The sequence below is a fragment of the Arachis hypogaea genome, chromosome 14 (assembly GCF_003086295.3).
Source record: "Arachis hypogaea cultivar Tifrunner chromosome 14, arahy.Tifrunner.gnm2.J5K5, whole genome shotgun sequence".
In the NCBI taxonomy this organism is placed as follows: Eukaryota; Viridiplantae; Streptophyta; class Magnoliopsida; order Fabales; family Fabaceae; genus Arachis; species Arachis hypogaea.
This window is the reverse complement of record NC_092049.1, coordinates 120655684-120676613: the sequence shown is the minus strand read 5'-3', so window position 1 is coordinate 120676613 and position 20930 is coordinate 120655684. Positions and strand designations below refer to the sequence as shown.

Here is a 20930-nt window from a genome sequence, read left to right as displayed (position 1 = left end):
CTGTTGTTGGTGGTGGTTTTGTTGTTTGTGAACCCTTTTTCTTAATATAAACATTGTTGTTCTTTATGCCTTTGCATTGCATTAATTCTAGCACTAAAAATCAAATCACATTGTTACTTGAAATCTTGAATACTATACTAAATTTAATAATTCTACTCTGCAAAACAATCATAATAAAATTAGGGAAAAATTACAAATGCACAAAAAATACCGGTATTTTAGTTGTTTTAATCGTTAATTTTAATTAATATATATTATATATATTTTTTATAATTTATATCAATAATTAAAACAACTGAAACACTGATCGATACATTTAAAACAATTAAAACACCGATATTCTCAGTATATTTAAAACTCTTAGTAAAATTAAATCCACGTATTACATTGTGTCAAGTGCTTCAATTCCACTAGAATAATCTAAATTTTTTAATAGTAAATAATAATTATATTTATTTGTTCTTATTTTTTTATTAAATTTAAAATATATATTAAAAATAGTCACTAAAATTAATTATTAACATAAATTAAATTAAATAATACATATTTATATATAAATATATAATGATTGATTTTGACCTATATATATATATATATTAATCTTTTATTAAAGTATTATGAAAATTATTTTATTATCATATTGTATATGTCTGTATCCTTATATTTGTATTTCTCAATGGTTTCTAAATACAAAGTTTTATATTTATATTTTTTAAATTAAATCATTTGTGCAGTCAAATATTAGGATATTTATTTATTCTTTTGTAAACAAAAATTTAATTAACAAACATATCTATTTAAAGATTTTTTGTGCTTGTTTAGTAAGAATTGTTAAATATAAAAATAAAAATTAGCAATCAAATTAATTCTTCATAAATAATATATATTAAAATATAAATATATTAAAAATAAATTAAATCATACATATATTTGCACATAAATATAAAATGATTATTTTTTATATGTATATAATATTTTTTGTTTAATAGACATATAATATTTATTTATCCTAAGTAACTTTTAAGTAATAGTTTTTTAGTAAATCTAAAAGTAGTTTCACCTTTTTTTTATATCCTAATAAGAGTAATAAAAAGTTCAATTAAAAAAAAAAAACAAATTAAAATAGTTTCACACAAATATAAAAAAAAAATAGTGTAACTCATTAATTCAATAGTAAAGAGAAAGGACCACCTCTGACCTCAACTTCTTTGTGACTTGACTTTCAGGGTTTTACTGCATTCAACAACCAAAACCATGGCTACTGTGAAAAATCTCTTTTTTCACGACCACAATATCAGTCATTTTTAACCTTAAAATTGAGATGCACATGCCGCAGTTTCCTAAAACGGAGACCCACTTCCCTTCTTAGTGCTCTGTCTTCAAATTATTTTTTATCATTATTTCCTTTTGTTCTTATTCCATATTTTCGTAACACAGCCCTGTGGACAAGAAAAAGAAAAAATATATATATATATAAGTAATTAAATAAAAGAGTTAAAACAAATAAAATTAAATAATATTAAATAAATAAATACGCCATATATTTTGTTGTTTTTCCTTTTTAGTTTTTTTTTTCTAAAATTTCAGAGAGACTTGTCCACCTTTTTTTTTTCTTTTTTTTATTTGTTACAGAAACCCTCCTTTATTGATGGTGCTGTGTTTTTCCTTTTTCTTCTGCAAGAACTACACCTACTAAACCTTCTTTTTTTTTCAACTTTTTTTTGAGGTTTGGTTCTCTTCCAATCTTAAAAGAAAAGGAAAAACGAAAAAGGTGAGAGCCATGTCAGGCTTGTACAATCCAAACTTCTCACCTGTCAGAGCTGCTTCTCCTCAGATTAGAAGCACCCCAGATGTTGATAGGTGTGTATTTTTGTGTTTTCCATGATGAATCAAATTTTGTTATATGTTCTTTAGATCAAAATTGAATTAGGGTAGTGAAAAAGATGCAAACTTGAACTATTTTTCTGATGCCATCTCCTTATTTTTTTCTTGTATTTTTTAATTTGATTTTGCATAAAGTTATGGACTCTTTGATTGATAAAAATAAAGGGTTGCTGTTTATTTTTAATTTTTGCAGTCAGTATTTGTCAGAGTTGTTGGCAGAACATCAGAAGTTAGGACCCTTCATGCAAGTTCTTCCAATATGCAGTAGATTGTTGAATCAAGGTTCTTACCTTCCTTTTTCTGGATCTGTCTTCTCTGTTTATTGCTATATTTCTTTTGCTGTTTTGAGCTTGTGGTATGTTCTATGTTGCAGATCGAGTCACATAAGGTTTTTCTCTGTTTAAAAGGGTTTTATCTCTTTGGACACCAACTTCAAAATTGATTACATTGTATTGCTCTGTTTTTTTTCACTCTTTCTTTGTGGTGGCAGCTTCAACACTGATTTCCCCCATTGGGGAATGCATAATTAAGCAATTTAAAATTACACTAAAGGATCCCCATTGGGTTTTCTCTGATTTTTTCGATGAAATATATCAGCATAATGGTAATTTTGAGGGCAAGATATGAGTTTTTGTGATGCTCAAAGTCTCCAATGGTATTTATAATTTGGGTTGGTTTTGAATATATATAGTGCATTCTCTTTTGAAAGCATGAGATTGAAGTGTTTTTTAAGTCTAACTGTGTTGTCATGACTTTTATATGTTTGGAACTAACATTACTTACTTGCTGAGACTGAGTGCTGACTCGGGATTTTCTTTATTATTTTATGTTTTATTGCTGGTGCCATTGGCATTGGGGTGGTTGACTTCATTAGAGATTCTTCTATGCAGGAATTTTAGGACTTGTCAAATTGAGAGTCTCCTACTTCCTTTGTTACCTTTTATCAATCACTGTCATTTATCATTACATCGTTGGATTAATTTATCTTGTTATACAATTTTCACATCTATATAAATTATCCAAGGATATACCACAAAGCGATAGTGGCAAATAAAAGGGAAAGGAGAGCTAGACCTTAATCACCTTATAAACGTTGCGGTGTGCGAAGCTATATGACTTCATCCGATATTGTTCATCGCAAAATATCTCTTAATTCCGCCATTCTTAGTTCCTTCTCCGTTTGTTACTTGTGTTCTTCGACAGTTTTTGAATTGGTTTCTCATTACAGTGTTTCTCTATGTGCAGAAATATTGAGAGTTTCTGGAATGTTGTCCAACCAAGGTTTTGGCGACTTTGACAGATTGCGGCATAGAAGTCCTAGTCCTATGGCTTCTTCAAACCTCATGTCAAATGTCAGTGGGGCAGGGTTAGGGGATGGAATAGTCTTCAGCAGGAGGTGAATGCTTTATATCCTTAAATTATATTTATATTATTTGAGCATGTCATTTGTACAAGTAGATGCTCATGTCGGTTTTGCTACAATATTGGAGCTTTTATCATCAGTTTCATAATGCTAATATAATTCGAAAATTGCACTTTTCAAAGATTTCATTATCTATATTCTAATGGTTTTGAATTCTGGATTGTGATTTGGGAAGAATGCAAATTGTCATATTGAGCATCTTTTATGTTACATCGACACTCCCAACCCTTGTTAGGTATTTAACTGGCTGCATGATTTTGTGATGCTAATTGTGCTCATTCTTGAATTTTATATATATATATATATATATATACACACACACACACAATAGCAATGCAATGTTAGCCATAGGGTGAGGTTAAGACACAACTTTCAACTATATATATATATATATATATATATATATATATATATATGTTTTAATTTTTCTATTGCCTAACTAGACTAAGTAGTCTAAGTTGGTGGAAGATCTTGGAAGTTGAGGAGTGTTAAGCTTTCGGATAAAGCGAGTTACTGAGGTCCATACCCATATATTACAGATGAAAATTTAATATTATAACAAAATTCAACATTTACTTGTTATAAAAGTGGTATTTTTTCCCTTTTTTTTTCAAGAAGAGTTTTCGATGATAAGATATCCTCCTAAAAGAGATAATGCTAAAAAAGAGCACCTAAGTATAGTTCGCACTTGGCCATATCAAAAGAAGTTGATGTTCTTTCAGTTAGCCATAATCTGAGCACCACAAAGAAGTTGATGAAATGGCCTTGAGAATTTGGCATTCATCTCAGGCTGTATATACCAAATAGAAGAGTAAGCATAGCATCTTTGCTAAAGAGCTCCCAAACCAATAAAATGACATGATAGCAACTGTTCCATGGTTATGGATAAAGTCAATGCTCACCAAAAATGCTGCTGGAAAAGCTTATGTTGAAAATATTTTCAGCTGAACCAAGTAAAAGTCTTTTATTTTCAGATTGAGAGTAAAAATATATAACCAAGAGATTAATGATCACTTTCTCATCTTACAAACATGCCTTTACTTTTCATTGTCTAGCATATCAACGGTTTATAGGTTTTCTCATGTGTAAGTATTTTGTGTTATGTCAGGAACATGTGCTAGGGGTGTTTCTATTTGTGTAATTAAGGATTCCTGATAAATGCCTGCACAAAATCTGCAATTGAAATTCATGCATAATGTGAACACCGAAAGGAATATAGACAAATGAATGTAGAAACTAGCAAGGTCTTAGGTTTGAGTATTTCAGCACATAAGTTATTCAGTTTGAAGTTTGTGAATGAACTAAATGTTAATGGTGGAAGGGGGGTAAGTGATGTAATCTTTACAGGCTTGAAATGGGTCGGATATCATCCTATCTTTAAGGTTTCAATCTACTGCTTGTTAATTTTGGCATTACAATGGAAAGTTTATCACTTGTTCTTGCTTACCTTGTTAATTTACTGTTGATTTTTATGTAATAACATTACTTTGACCAAAGCAGAGATTATGTGGACCCCCTGGAATGACGATGGACTGGCAAGGTGCACCGGCAAGCCCTAGTTCATACACTGTCAAGAGAATCCTACGCTTGGAAATTCCGGTAGATACATATCCCAATGTAAGTTTCGATAAAAAATTCAGCTGTATAAAGTCAAATTCGGTTACTTAATAAGACATATTTCATTTCTTCTGGAATTGAAAGTCATATGAACTAGAAGTAATAAAAATACATTGCTTCTTATTGCATTAGTTCAATTTTGTTGGAAGACTTCTGGGGCCTAGAGGAAATTCTTTGAAACGGGTTGAAGCGACCACAGGTTGCCGCGTGTATATCAGAGGAAAAGGATCAATAAAGGATCCGGACAAGGTAATGAAGCCATATGTTAAACTTTAAGGACTTGTTCCAAAGTTCTTAGAGACTTGTGTACTTTTGTGTTTCATAATGTAACTTAGTTTATTAATCTTTCAATCTTAAGGAAGAGAAGTTACGAGGAAGACCGGGCTATGAGCATCTCAATGAACCGCTGCACATTTTGATCGAGGCTGATTTGCCTGCTAATGTTGTTGACATCAGACTCAGGCAGGCTCAGGAAATCATTGAAGAACTGCTTAAGCCTGTGGTAAGTTCCTTCCCACTTCATCTTTCTCTGTCATGTGTATCAAACTAGCTGCTAATGTGCTTCGTTTTGTTTTTCTATGCACTCGTATTTATAAGCTTTAAAAAGAATTCTCTGGTGAATATAATAATTCACTTTATCACTATTCTCAATTTCGTGATTTTGGTTGTTAATTTTCATGGATATGTGGGGTTGGATTTGAAAATGTATGAATGCCCAAGAAAGTGCGTTATTTGTTAACCAGAATACAATAGCATAGTGACACTTGTGAGATCTCTCGCCGACATAGTTCTTGAATTCTTAATTTCTTATATCTGTCACATTGTTAGAATTAGTAATAGATACTATTGTCAAATCACGAGTAACAATCTAAGTCGAATAAGCGTCGGTCTCAAACTCTCCCAATGTACTAATCTCAACAAATAATCAAAGACCCTTAACTAACCCCTTCTCTTTATTTATAGTCACTAACGCTACATTTGGTGGTTGAGACATGACACCAATGCAAATATAGACATACATAAAAATGTGGTTGGAGTTGGATATAGGTATAAGATAGTGTGTCTTAGGACACAAATTTGGATATTTTTTTTTTTCACTTTATCTTGGATGTTAACTTCCAATGTGCAGGATGAGTCACAGGACTACATTAAGAGACAGCAGTTGCGCGAATTAGCTATGCTGAATTCGAATTTCAGAGAAGAGAGTCCTGGCCCAAGCGGTAGCGTGTCTCCCTTCAATTCCAGCGGAATGAAACGAGCGAAAACAGGTCGCTGAAAAGGGTGTCCGTCGTCATCGTCGATGGTGTAGATGGTTATTGTGGTCCTCCAGCTATTCGTTGCTGAGAATGTCGTCGAGTCGCAGGTCCAATCAATGAAGCTATAAGAAGAAGAAATAGGCTAACAATTCTTGCTGGTTAGCGTGGTTTTTCCTCCCCCTTTTGTCCCTACCTTTTTACCTTTCTTGAACAACAGGAGACAAAGCTGGAATGAAGATTTTTTTAAAACCGAAAAAAAAAAAAAAACAAAAAATATATAGTTGGGTATTGAAAATAGGTTTTGTTCAAACCAACCCCACTTTTTCCCCTTATAAACTTGATACATTCATTGGATTTATTCTTGCATTAGTTACTTTTGAGAAGTGTGGAATATATACATGTGATGTAATGGTGATGGCGGCGGCGGCAGCGGCAGTGGTGGTGACGACGGGTGAAATTTTAGGTCCAAGAGGATCAAGTGTTGTCGCCATGTGACATGTGTCGAAGTCTATGGTATTTTAAATATTTATGAGTTTTAGCATAGGATGGATTCTTTTTAGTTGTTTTTGTCACAAGCATTTGTATTCTCTTCCAAGAGATATATGCAATGGTAGTTGGAATGATGCATTGTCAGATGAACATCTTACCATGTACCATTATAGGAAGAAAAAAAAATGTGGTATTTGTTTATATAATTGTTCTAAATTTTGGTCATCATGTTTAATGGATATGGACAAGGAACATTTTTTCTTTCTATTTTTTTAGATCTTAGATCACATTACAATTCTAGGGTTTTTGAAATTACAAAATTGTTGGTCATGTAGCATTGTTCTACGTCCAAAAGGATTGGATTCCTTTCGCCGCATTTTGATTGGCCCCAGGGCCTAATGGGAGGTAAGTGGTTTGTTTGTTTTTTTTTTTTTTTTTTTGCAACACATTAATTCTCAATTAAAAGAAAAAGTTTAGCATCACATAAACATTAACTACTTAAGCTACCATAAAATGTGCAAGCTTAAAGTTCTATACTATATCATAGGAAAGTTTTTAAGTATATTGGTATTTTAGTAATTTTTAACCGTTGATCTTAATTATATATATTTGTTATAATTAAGATCAATGATTAAAAATCACTGAAACACTGGTATATTGGTATACTTGAAAATTTTCCTATATCATAATATCACGTAGGATATGCTATCTATAAATGACATGAACATTTTATGACTTCTTAAATAATAGATTCATGTGCATTTTATCCTCTTCTTTTTGTTTTGTTTTTTTTTTATAATTTTTTTAAAGAAAAACAATATATGAACCTCTTTCATGTGGATTTTTAGGAACTACTTGTAGCAACTCTTGAATTTTTCTTTTGTTTCTTTTATTTTTTGTCTTTACTATTAATTGATGAGAATTGATACGTGATTAATATTTTTCTTTATATCTTACATTTGGCTTGCATTTGAGTCAATGTTAGTCAATGTTTATTTTTATTTTATTAAAAGTATTAATCTCCTATTAGTCTTCTTAATTGATTTTATTTTATTTTTTGGGAAGAAATGGGAAAACTTATGGGGCTTTATTTATGTCTCATTTTCAATTTTTTGTGGTCGAAGCACAAAGTCTCTTCTAACTTAAAGGTAATCTTCTTGGTCAAATCACTATGGTGGTCAAGTAATCTTGTTGAGCTTGAGAGCTTCAATATAAATATATATTCAAGGTTGGAATTTAAATCTTTAGTAAATTGTTGACCCAAAAAAAAAGTTTAGTAAATTAAAACAACTGTGTCAGCTGATTCATGCTCTTGGTGGTTTTGAGGCCATAAATCTGGTGAATGAATTGAAATATAATATGTGATGGAATGTTACCGAGTAAGAATTCCATTATTTGGATTTCAATACAATGAAGAGAAGTGTCAATTTTCATTATTTAGAAGCTAGAAAACAATAAAACTAACTGAGTTTATATCAATTTACTTAGCTGTGATTGATTGAAGTGGTTAGAGTATAATTAGGATCAATTAAGATCAGTTATCATCAATTATATTTATTTAACATATCTGTATATTTATTATAGGATATTATGTTTTTTTTTGTTTTAATTCCTCTAGGACTTATATATACCCTTATATATTTAATCATTGTCACACCACTCAATAATACATGATCACTTTTTTCAGATTACTCTCTTGTTTCTAACACGGTATCAAGAGTATAGGTTTTTTTTCTATGGAAATTAGTTCATATCCTCTTGTTTTTCTTTTTCCGGTAGTGTTCTTTGCGCTTGTTTTTCGATCCTTTCCCGACACTTTGGTTTGTCACTACCCTTACCACCGTCTTCATCTCGTCGTTGTGAGTTCAACGAGTCCAGCCTTGTCATCGGAAACCAGCAAACGCGCCGCCATGCGCTGCCTCAAGGTTGCTGTCCGTTTTGCTTATCTTCCTCCTTCTAGACGCATCCAGTGCCGTTGGATTCACACCCAAGATCAATAGCCTAGAAGCATCACATGTGTTCAGATACGACGCCTTCAACCGACCCGCGTGTCAACCCGGCCGGGTCCGCTTCCTTACCCAAGCGCCAACTCCTCTCTGCATCAACATTGACGTGTCTTCTATTCCTCTCACACATCGCCACGTGTCATCCTCTGCTGACGTGCACTGACGTGACACATAGTGGGACCCATCCTAAAGGTTTTTGGTGACATCTTTTCGATTTTAACTTTCGTTTCCTCAATTTTTGCTCCAATCTTGCAATTTTTTTCCTCTTTTTCATTTTTATATTTACTATTATGGGAAAATTAGATGTCTTTGCTACCACAAACAAAAAGGGTAAATTCTGTCGAAACTGTAACCGTTTTGGGCACCTCTTCTTAGACTGTTCTTCTATTGAATATCGCAAATACAAACAGAAAGGTCACATTAGCTACAATTGTCCAAACATGTTCTACCATTATTGCAAGCTCTTGGTACACTTGATTACTACCTGTCCTACTCACCCACCACGTTCAGATCTAAACAAGTATCATTGTTGTCCCAACTACTTTAAGAATATGCCTGCTTCTATTGCTGCTGATGTTTTTAATGAATCCACCAATTCTGCTTCTCTTAACCCACCTTCTGTCTTTCCATCTAACATTGAGTCTCTTCTTAAGCAACTTTTTCCCTTTTCTTGTAATACCTCTACTACTATTTTCACTCCTCCAAGTAATTATAAATGGTATTTTTATTCTGGATGCTTTCATCACATGTCTCTTTTGCGTCATCTTTTCTCGTCTTTGTCTACCACTATAAATGTACCTTCTGTCAACACTGCTGATGATTCCCTCTTGTATGCAACACATAAGGGTTTTATTTCACAGTCAAATCTTACTCTCTCTGTCACTTATTTTATTCCAAAATTAAACTTTAATCTTATTTCTGTTGGTCAACTTGTTGATCTCGATTTCGATGTCAATTTTTCTATTTTTGTTTGTCGTATGCAGGATCGTCGAACGTGACAAATCTTCGGGATTGGACATAAGGTCGAAAGTTTGTTTGAGCTCGAGAATCTTCACATTCCTCCTACGTCAAATCTTTGTGCTGTTTCTTCTCCATCTACACTTCACCTATGGCATCGCTGTCTTGCCCACAGCTCCTTAGAAAAATTACGTCATCTTCTGTCTAAAGGTATTTTAAGTCAAGTTAATCAAGAGTCTTTTGATTGCATTTCTTGTCAAACTGCAAAACAAACAGCACTATCTTTTCATAATAATCCGTCTCTTGCTTGCTCTCCTTTTGATCATATTCACTCTGATGTTTGGAACCTTGCTCTCACCGCTTCTATGGGAGGGGCTCGATACTTTGTAGTATTTATTGATGATTATTCACGTTTTACTTGGGTTTATTTGATGACTAATCATCATGAGATGCCTCAGCTTTATATTAAATTTACTATTATGATTAAAACTAACTTTTCTAAGGTCATTAAAGTCTTTCGATGCAATAATGTTATGGAATATCTGACTCCAAAATTTTAAATTTTTTGGCTGAACAGAGCACTTTGTCTGAGTTTTCTTGTCCTAGTACCTCTCAACAAAATGGAAGAGCTGAACGTAAACATGGTCACATTCTTGACTCTGTTCGTGTTATGCTTGTTTCTTTTTCATGACCTGAGCGTACTTGGAGTGAAGCTGTTCTCACTATTGTCCATACTGTCAACATACTTCCTTCTTTTGTCCTTGGTAACACTATTTTCTTTGAGCGTCTTTATGATACCTATCCAGATTATAGCTCTCTTTGTGTTTTTGGTTGCGTATGTATTGTCCTTCTTCAGCCTCATGAGCATAATAAATTTGAACCTCGGACTCACATGTGTTATTTTCTTGGTTATGGAACTGAACATAAGGGTTATCGTTGTTGGGATCCTATCTCTCGACGTATTCGTATCTCTCATCATATTGTATTCTGGGAGCATCACATATTCTCTAGTTTCTCCTTTTTTTGAGTCTATTCCCTCTACTCAGTTCCCATTTTTTACTAACCCTCATATTGATCTTTTTTCTAGTGATGATACTACAGGTTCTGTCTCCAGTCAACTTTTCGAGTCTCCTACTCTTCTACCTTCTCCATCTCCCGATGACTCTAGACCGGATGATGATCCTGCTCCTGCTTTCATGCCTCCTTCCTCCACTCGTTCTTCTAGGGTAAGAAATTTACCTCTTCTTTTTCTCGACTATCATTGTTTTTCTACTATTCTTCATCATCATGAACCTAATTCATTCCGAAAAGCCTCCACAAATCCAAATTAGCAGCAAGCAATGCAGGAAGAAATTCAGGCACTTGAAAAAGTACACACTTGAGACTTAGTTGATCCTCTTTCTGATCAAGAAGTTGTGGGTAGTAGATGAGAATATAAGATCAAGACCCGATTTGATGGTTCTATTGACCGTTATAAGGCACGATTGGTTGCTCAAGGATGTACGCAAGAATATGGTATTGATTATGAAGAGACTTTTGCTCCTATTGCTCGTCTCACATCTGTTTGCGCTCTCCTTGCCATTGTTGCATAAAAAAAAATGGACTCTTAGTAAGATGGATGTGAAGAATGCATTTCTTAATTAGAATTTGAAGAAGAAGGTCTATATGAAACCACCCCTAGGATATCCATGTCCTTCTAGCAAAGTTTGTCTCCTTCATAAGGCACTTTATGGTCTTAAGCAAGCTCCTCGTGAATGGTTTGAAAAGTTTAGCACCATTATATGCAATTTCGGTTTCACTTGCAACCCTCATGAGAATGCTCTCTTTATTCGTAAAAGTGAATGTGGAGTTGTTCTTCTACTTTTGTATGTCGATGACATGATCATTACTGGAGATGATGTTGATGGTATCTCTGATCTTAAAGCATCTCTTCACTACACTTTTGAGATGAAGAATCTTGGTTCTCTCAGTTATTTTCTTAGCCTTGAAGTCATATCCTCATATGACGGTATCTATCTCTCTCAAGTTAAGTATGTTTCTGATATTCTTGCTTGAGCCGGAATCACAGATAGTCGTACCGAGTCTACTCCTCTTGAGCCTAATGTTTGCTTTACTCCTATGGATGGCAATGTCTTGGATAATCCTACTCTTTGTCGACAGCTTGTTGGAGGTCTCATCTACTTGACTGTCACACGACCAAACATCGTCTATCCAGTTCATGTTCTTAGCCAGTTCTTGTCAGCTCCTCGTACTACTCACTATGCGACAGTTCTTCGCATTCTTTGCTACATCAAAGGCACTTTGTTTCATGACTTTCACTTTTCTGCCCATTCATCTTTAACCCTTCAAGCGTACTCTGATGTTGATTGGGCTGGTGATCCCACTGATCGTCATTTTACTACTGGTTATTATTTGTTTTTTGGTGACTCTCATTTTCTAGCGAGTCAAGAAGCAAACGTTCACTGCTCAATTGAACACCAAAGCTAAATATCATGCTCTCGCTAATACTACTGCTGAGGTTGTCTTGATTCATTGGCTTCTTGAAGACTTAATAGTTCAAGGTAAAATTTTTCAAGATAAGATATTTACTTTACCCTGAATGACTCATATGTATCGATAATGATATGCTAATATTTTTAACTTTGTGTTTAAATTATTTTGTGTATTGCTACCTTTTGCTCTAAAAATTATAAAGTTTAGAAGTTAGAACCTCATACATTGACAAATTGGACGAGATAGTTTCTTCTAAATTTTAAGGCCTCATTTTTATTAAGTTGATGAGAAAAAATGAAAAGAAAAAAAACCTACAAGATTAGAGTAGTCAATTACTATTACTATTTTGATAGTCGGACAATGGAGGGAATATGAATAATAATTTCTTTAAAACGTCAACCAAGTATTGAAGACATTTGATGTGGTTACGGTTTTTATATACATATTTTGTATAGTCCCACAATATAATCCAGTCTGGTTAAAGATTAATTCGTCGTAAATCTTTAACATTTATTCAAATAGACGAGTAAATTAACCATTCAATTAATTCAAATTAGTTAATTACGGCTCTTATATGCGACAATTATGTTATATGTACGTTAAAAATCGCCTACTAAATTAGTGATTCTTATAAAATATACATTAAGATTTATAAATGATATATAAATATATATGTAAATACATAATATTTAATTTGATAGTTAATTTTTGTTTATATGTAGTATTTTTAAATATATGATAATCTACTAATTATTGGGTAGAATTGATTGAATACAAAATTTAATAGTGACTTATTTATTATTTAATTGTATAAATGTATAACACGGTTCTTCTATGAAGATGACATATTTGACCATTTCAGGATTACTTGCATTCTAGCTTCCCAATAGAAGAATTCCATGTACATAGGACACTACGATAATAACATAAGACAAGACGTTCTTTTGGAGGATAAACAAAAAGGTTTTTGGTAATGAGTATCCCATGTTTCTTTTTGTCCAAAAGTTTTGTCAAAATTTATCAAGGTGGTCAAGAGAGTATAAATTTTGAATCTTTTAACATATTCAGTGTATTATATTTATTATCTCTGCTGCTAATGTCTTTCAGAGTTAATTAAGAAAATATTGGATTGTTACATAAAAGGGTTTTCTGTTTATTCTTTTTTATTATTTATGAAAAAATTGATCAAATAAAAAAATGTTTTATTTTTTTATTTATTATGTATTTATTTTTACAAAAAAATGACCCTCCTTTCTTTTCAGCTAATTATTCTCCTCTCAAACCTCTTCTTGTCTAGATGTTAAAATATAGGTTTCATAATTAAACATTAACATAAACCCATGAAATCTACCAATTCTTTAATATTGTGCTAATAATTCTCTAAAATTCTATATTTAGGATAAATTTTGATTGGATTTTGAAAAAAAAAATATTTATTTATTTTATTTTTTTAAATAGATATTTTTTTAAGGGTTAAGTATGATTTTGGTCCCCAACGTAGACGTCGAAAATCAATTTCGTCCCCAACCTTTTTTTCGTTACAAAATGGTCCCAAGGTTTAACTTAGTTTTAAAATCGTTATTCGGACGAAAATACCCCTCCCTCCCCTCTTCTTCCTCAACACCCCTCTTCTTCCTCAACATTAACCAGAAGCAGAAGAGATGCACAAACACAAAAATAAAAAAAGACAACAATGGATAACAATCAGCAGAACAACAACAACAGTAACAATGGATAATGGAATTAGAGCGACAACAAAAACAAAACCAGAAGTAGAAACAAAAACAGAAGCAACCAAAGCATCAACAACAACAATGGAATAAAAGGAATAAATAGAAGTTACGAGAAGCATCATCAACAACAACAACAATAGAATCCTTTAAATCTGAAAAATTAAAGAAAAAAGAATAAAAAATTGAAATAGAGGAAAAGTGTTGCGGCGGTGGTGGTGGAGGAGGGGCTGCGGTGGTGAACGACGATGTGGAGGAGGAGGAGGGGTGGCGCTGTGGAGGGCTTCGTTCCTCTCTTCTCTTTCTCTCTCCCTCTGCTCTCTCCTCTCTTGCCATTAGTGTAGGGAGCATTGGCAGATCACAGGCGGCAGGATGGCGGTGCGACGGTGCGGTGGTGCGGCGGTATGGCGGTGCGGCGATACGGTGGTGCTTCCCCCTTCTTCCCTTCTCTCCTCCCTCCCCCCGTTTCTCGCGCCCCACCCCCCTTTCTTTCTCTCTCCCGATTCTCTGTATCCCTTTCTTTCTTTTTTTTATTTGTTTTATATTTATTTTATTTTATAATTTTTTTAATGAGGGGTAATTTGGTAATAAAATAAATTGAAACCTTGGGGACCATTTTGTAGCGAAAAAAGACCGGAGACGAAATCGATTTTCAGCCTCTACATTGGGGACCAAAATCATACTTAACCCTTTTTTTAATAGATAAAAGCTATTTTATATTTGGATAAACTTTTTAATTTTTTTTAATATTAAAAACGATTTTTGTCTTTGTATTTTTTAAAAACAAAATATTATTAGTTTTTAAGAAAATTTAATAATTTTTAAAAAAGATGCATCTAAACGTGTTTAAAATTTAATAAAATTATTTTATTTTTTATAAAAAATATTTTTCACTCAAATAAACCAATCCAAATCAATACTTACTAATTAAAGAAAACATATAAAAGCAAGAGAAAATAATAAATAGATCTCTGATATTTCATCATAAAATCAAATTAATCTCGTGATAAATGAAAAATATAAAACTATTATTGACTACTTAAAATACGAAACACCTCTCTCTTTCCATTTTTCTTCCTGAACCATAACGCCGTGGATTGATGTAGCTACTAGTGACAGAAACTTCATTAAGCACAAGTCCAGGTAGAAGTGAAAGAAGACAAGAAAGATCTGTTGGAATTATGACCCAAGTATTATGCAAAGAGTTGAGAAAAGTGACATTTTTCCTATGTATTTATGTAGAGTATATGCCTTATTGTACATGTTAAGCATAACTACCAATATGTACGTACTATTTTTTAGGTGTCCATTCTATAAGATTGGTTCATAATGTTATTTATTTTGATGAAATTGAAATTGAGTATAATTTTTGGTTATGTGGCTTTTGAGACAGTATAAACTATCATATTGTAATTCTTTGTGTAGCTTGATGTCTATATCGAAAATATTGGAGGCATAGAGGCATGGAGGCAAAGTATTTAGGTAATAATGATGGTAAAGATGTTGTAGAGTGAAGGTTTTTTTATAGATTTAAGAAGAGAGCTGAGTTAAAGAAAAAAAATTGTAACTTAAAATAGTTAGTACAACAGAACTGATAAATCAAGAGATTATTTTGGTTTTTTTGTCTTCTTTAAAAAATGCATTACTAAAGATAAAAGAAAAAGATGACAAAGTGATGTATCTTGGTTCAGTTTTCAAGTGAGATGAGATCTATATTCAGTCTTCATTGTTAGGTACCAGACAATTGACGTAGTTAAAATATATAGAGATAAAAAATTAGAAATTTATATAAAATATAAAAATAACTGAATATCTATCTTTAAAAATTACAACTTCTCTCTATCACAAAGAAATTACAATAATACTCTCATTTGATAAAAAGAGAATACACTTTTTTCTAAATAGATAGGAGAATACCTCTCAAAGAAAAAGAGAAAAAAAAATCTCAGAACCTAAAATGATTCTATTACTCTTGTTGGATTGAATTGATTGAAAATAAAAAAGTTTTAAATTTAGAAGCGACCATCTATTACGTAAATCACTCGTAACATGAGATTACTATTCCTCCTCTCTTTCTACCATCAAAATTTGATGGCTATTACGTAGGAGTATTTTTTCCCTTTCATTATTTAGGTTTCTTTTGCTTTTTTTTTCCTTTTCTAATAAATTAGCTTTACTAATTTTACAATCTCTCACTTAAAACTAATTTTAGTAAATTTTATAAATCCATATTGCTCATATATCCAATAAGCCAAAATAGGATATACACCATTCAAACTTATTAGTGTTAATTAGTTTTGTCATAGTATTTGCTAAGTTATTTTTAGTATGAATCTTTTGCATATCCACACTCTTTTGTTCTACTACTTTTCAAACAAAATGATATTATACTCCGATGTATTTTGTTCTCGAATAAAAGACAGGTTTTCTTGCAACGTGCAAGGCACTCTACTATCACAATAAACAAGAATCTTCTATTGTTTATGTTCAAGTTTCTTCGTTAACCTTTGGATCTAAATAGCTTCCTTGCATGCTTATGTAGCTACTATATATTCAGCTTCTGTATTAGATAGAGCTACAACAATTTGTAACTTAGATAGCCATCTCATAGTGCCTTCTGCAACAACAAACACACATGCATCCTGTAGTAGATTTTCATTTATCAAAATCACCTATAAAGTTTGAATCAACATATCCATTGACAATGAGCTCTGATCCTCCAAAATATTATGCAACATTCGAGGTCCCTTTGATGTATCTTAGGATCCTTTTAATAGCATTTTAATGCTCTTTACCCGAATCTGCCATAAATCAACTTATCGTCACAACTGCTTGAGCAATATCTGACCTTGTACGGACCATGACATACATAAGGCTTTACAACGCTGATACATACGGTACTCAAGATATTTTCATCCTCTCTACTTCACTAGTAGGACACATACTTTTTTTTAGATCGTTGAAAATACTTGACCCAAAAGGGAGAAGTATAAGTTACGGGACCCACCATTAGACCTCCTTTGGCATTGCCATTAAGAGTCAACGACCGACCACTCAGTTACAACCAACAAAGAAACTCAAACAACAATAAAGAAACAAACATAAATAAAATTGTAGCAAAACAAAATATTAACAACAATCAGTTCCTTCCATATATCTTTCTATTTATGTTGTTCTTGCTTTGCTCAATTCAGTCCTTGTTAATTAACGCGCCCATTTTTTCCATGACTCTGCTCCCATGAATGCCATATTTGTCCATTATGCTTTGACTTTAAAAGTCTTTGTCACATCAAAACTCCACACTCAGGTTTTGAATGCATGGTTTCATGTTCACTGTTTTGTTTTTTAAATACCTTTGCTCCCATCCCACTTTTTTTTATCCTTTATCCACTCCACTATATTCTTATTATTAGTCACCAACTTGATGTCCTCTTCTTTAATTCCCACTTCTTTCAATAAGAATTGTAGCATTATTTGTATGCCACTTATACTAGCCACACCTATTGAACTTTCTTGTACCATCTCACCCATATAACACCTCACTTTTTCTCCACCTACATCTAGATATCCTCCCACCATATACTTGTTTACATCACTCTTATACACAACACACAATCACCAATTGAATGTATTATCAATTATTCTTACTAGGACACATACTTGAAGATAATTTAAAATTCATAGGAAGTGAAGTTGAAATTGGCTTACATTCTTTCATGATGAAGCGTCATAAGATCTTCCTCAAATAATTCTTTTACAATAGCTAAATCTTCCTATCCTTTTTGTCTTAGTGGATTTGCATCCCTAAAATCTTGTCTGCTGGTCCCAAGTCCTTCATATCAAACTCCATAGCCAACTGTGTCTTCGATTCTTAGATTTAATCTTTGTTGGGGCCTACCACCAACATGTCATCCACATACAACAGTAAAATAATGAAATTATTATTACCAGACCTCTTGTAATAAGTGCAATAATCTGAACTAAGTCTTTTGTATCCAAAGCTAATAATGAAAGAATCAAACTCTTGTACCAATACCTTGGCACCTGCTTTAGACCATACAGAGATTTAGTCAATTTGCAAATCAATTTTTCTTTTCCTTGTTGTTTAAGACCTTTTGGTTGGAGCTATATATCTCTTCTTCAACACCAGACCTCTTGTAATAGGTACAATAATCTGAACTAAGTCTATTGTATCCAAGGCTAATAATAAAAGAATCAAATCTCTTATACCAACACCTTGGCACTTGCTTTAGACCGTACAGAGATTTAGTCAACCTGTATGTTCTTTAAAACCTTTTGGTTGGAGCTATATATCTCTTCTTTAAGTTCTCCATAAAAAAAATAGTATTTACATCTAGTTGCTCTAGATGTAAATCAAATACAGTACACATAACTAAAACTACTCTCATAGTAGTTAGTCTCATCATTGGAAAAACTATTTCATTGAAGTTAACGCCTTCTTTCTAATCATATCCTTTGACAACTAATCTTGTACGATATCATTCTACCTGATCAATCATTTGATCTTGTAAACCCATTTGTTACCAATGACTTTCTGACCTGCTAGAAGTGCAACAAGTTTTCAGGTATAGTTCCTATATAATGCCTCAATTTCTTCTTGTATTGCTATCATCCACATAGAAGCATCTGGATTGCGCATAGCCTCCATAAAAGTCGTTGGCTTTCCATCTTTTGTCAGAAGACAATATGCTTCATGGCTTGTCAAAACATAATTTGAGTGTCATGATGGTGTTTTTCTTTATTTAGTGGATCGATGAACTTCTATGTGATTGGCATCTACTTTTTGTTCTTCGTGCTCTGGTTCTGCTTCAGAAAAATCACCTTCTTTATATTTCTCATCTATTTGAACAGTGGTTATCTCTTTAATAGTGCTGTCATTTTCTTGTTCTCTTTGAAATTTATCTTCTACAAATATTCTATCTCTACTGACAACTACCTTGCGAGCAGTGGGATCCTACATGCGATACCCCTTAACTCTGTCAGCATAACCATAGAATACACATTTCTTAGACTTTGGGTCCAACTTTGTTCTTTCTTGAGAATTGTACACCACGTATATAGGACAATCAAATATATGTAAAGAAGAATAATTAGGTGGCTTACCTTGCCAGATCTCTATTGGTGTCTTTAATTTAATTGTAGTTGATTGTGACTGATTTATCACATAGCAAGCAGTTTTAACAGCTTTTGTCCAAAAAGACTTGGCTAAACCTGCAGTTTGCAACAAAGCTCATGCTCTTTCTAGGAGAGTCCAATTCATTCGCTCTACTACACTATTTTCTTGAGGTGAATATCACTACAAAAAATACGCTGAATGCCGTTAGATTTACCATCGGATTTAATAGTGTCCATTCCCGTCAAATTGAGTGTAGGTTTTTGCGTCGGATACAAGGTAGATTTGGTTCCACGAATTGATTACCTTCGGATTTTATGTTCTGACGGTGATAAGTAGTGCAAAATATTATTTTAGTGGTGCCAACTTTACCAGCGAATCTACCGTCAGATTTTACCGACAGTAACTCGCTTTAGTGAAATGCTACGTTTAAGCAAATTACCAGCAGAACATTCCGCTAGTAAATCCGATGGTAATATTGGGTTAAAATTCAAACACGAATCCCCTGCCCCTCACTTCGGCAAGTTCACTCTCTCCCTTCTCTCTCTCCTCTCGTGATCTTTCATCGGGGGAGAAGTTGCTGGTGTCACTGCCACCCACTGGAACCTTCGCTGTTGCCGCTACTGGACTTTCTCATTGCTGGAGCTGTCGATCACCGCTTGAGCCGTCGGGAATGCCGTCACTGTTCTTCGTGGAGACTACCATCAGTGATAGTGATGTTGTTGTCGTCACTGCTACCTCCTATTACCACCACGCCTCCAGCATCATGCAGCCACCATCAAAAGTAATTTTGGCATACTTTTTTTATGTGAGTTTAGGATTTTTTGTTAAGTAGTTTATGAAATTATTGATTAAATTAGTGTAACAAAATTTGTGATTAGGATTTTGTATAGTTTATTTTAGGGTTTTTCAGATTTTGTTGTGAGTTTAGTATTTCTGTAGGTATATTATCAAACTATTGATTAAATTAGGTAGCAAAGTTTGTGGTTAGGGTTTTGTTTTAGGATTTTTAGTTTTTTCAATTTTTTTTAGTTTAGGGTTTCGTTATGTATTTTATGATTAAATCATTGATTAAACTACGGTAATAAAGTTTGTGATTAGGATTTCTTATGTTAATTTAATATAAATAGAAATTACATTAAGTTAAGATAGGTTAAGTAGGGTGAGATTAAGAGTGCTCAACATTGTTGGAAGACTTTGTCTTGTTTGTTGAATTAATTAGTTTTACGTTGTGAGTTTAATAAGTTTTCTTTTTTATTAGAACGGTGCAATTTCTCTGAGATCAATTGGATTTCGCTTCTTCCGTATTCTGTGCATCAGTGTTCCAGGTAGGTTTTCTATCTCTAATAATAATCAATTATTTAAATTGTATGTTGGACTTACTTTTCTTAGGATAGCATTTTAGGACGGAAGTCAGAGAAGGTCGTGTAGAGGCGTCTTCTCAAAATCCTTGTTTGCTGAAAAATTGTGGAGTTATAAGGGGTTGCGCATTAGAATGGTTAAGATTTGATGTGTTATTAAATTCGTGTTTGTTCTAATTTATGCATGCAACTGTTTTCTCTGTCAAAACTATTAATTTATTTGCTGAATGTCTCTAAATTAAAGGAATGTTTTACCAAAATTCCGTTTAATTTGTTGTAAAACATCTTTGGTTTGTAGAAAATGATAATTGTATTTAGCAGAATATTCTAATTATAGGGCACACTTTGCCAAATTTTCTAAACAAATTAATAATCCGTCTTGTTCGTTGAATTCTAGGGTGTGTATTTTAATATGATTCCAAGTCATCGTCTATTGATGTATGAGAGGGATAACGGTGGCCGGGGTGTTTAAAACCTGGATTCTTTGAGGGGTTTAACGCGTTTGTTGCGCATGTGTTCAACATGGAACCGTTTAGGTTTGAAGAGGTATCTAGGTGTCTAGATGAAAAGTGTCGGCTGA

The 20930-nt window shown here is 32.9% G+C and overlaps 1 pseudogene; it reads left to right on the top strand.

The window, feature by feature from the left end:
* Positions 1 to 1588: 1588 nt before the first annotated feature.
* LOC112743888 (KH domain-containing protein At2g38610-like) lies at positions 1589 to 6936 on the top strand (annotated as a pseudogene).
* Positions 6937 to 20930: the final 13994 nt, after the last annotated feature.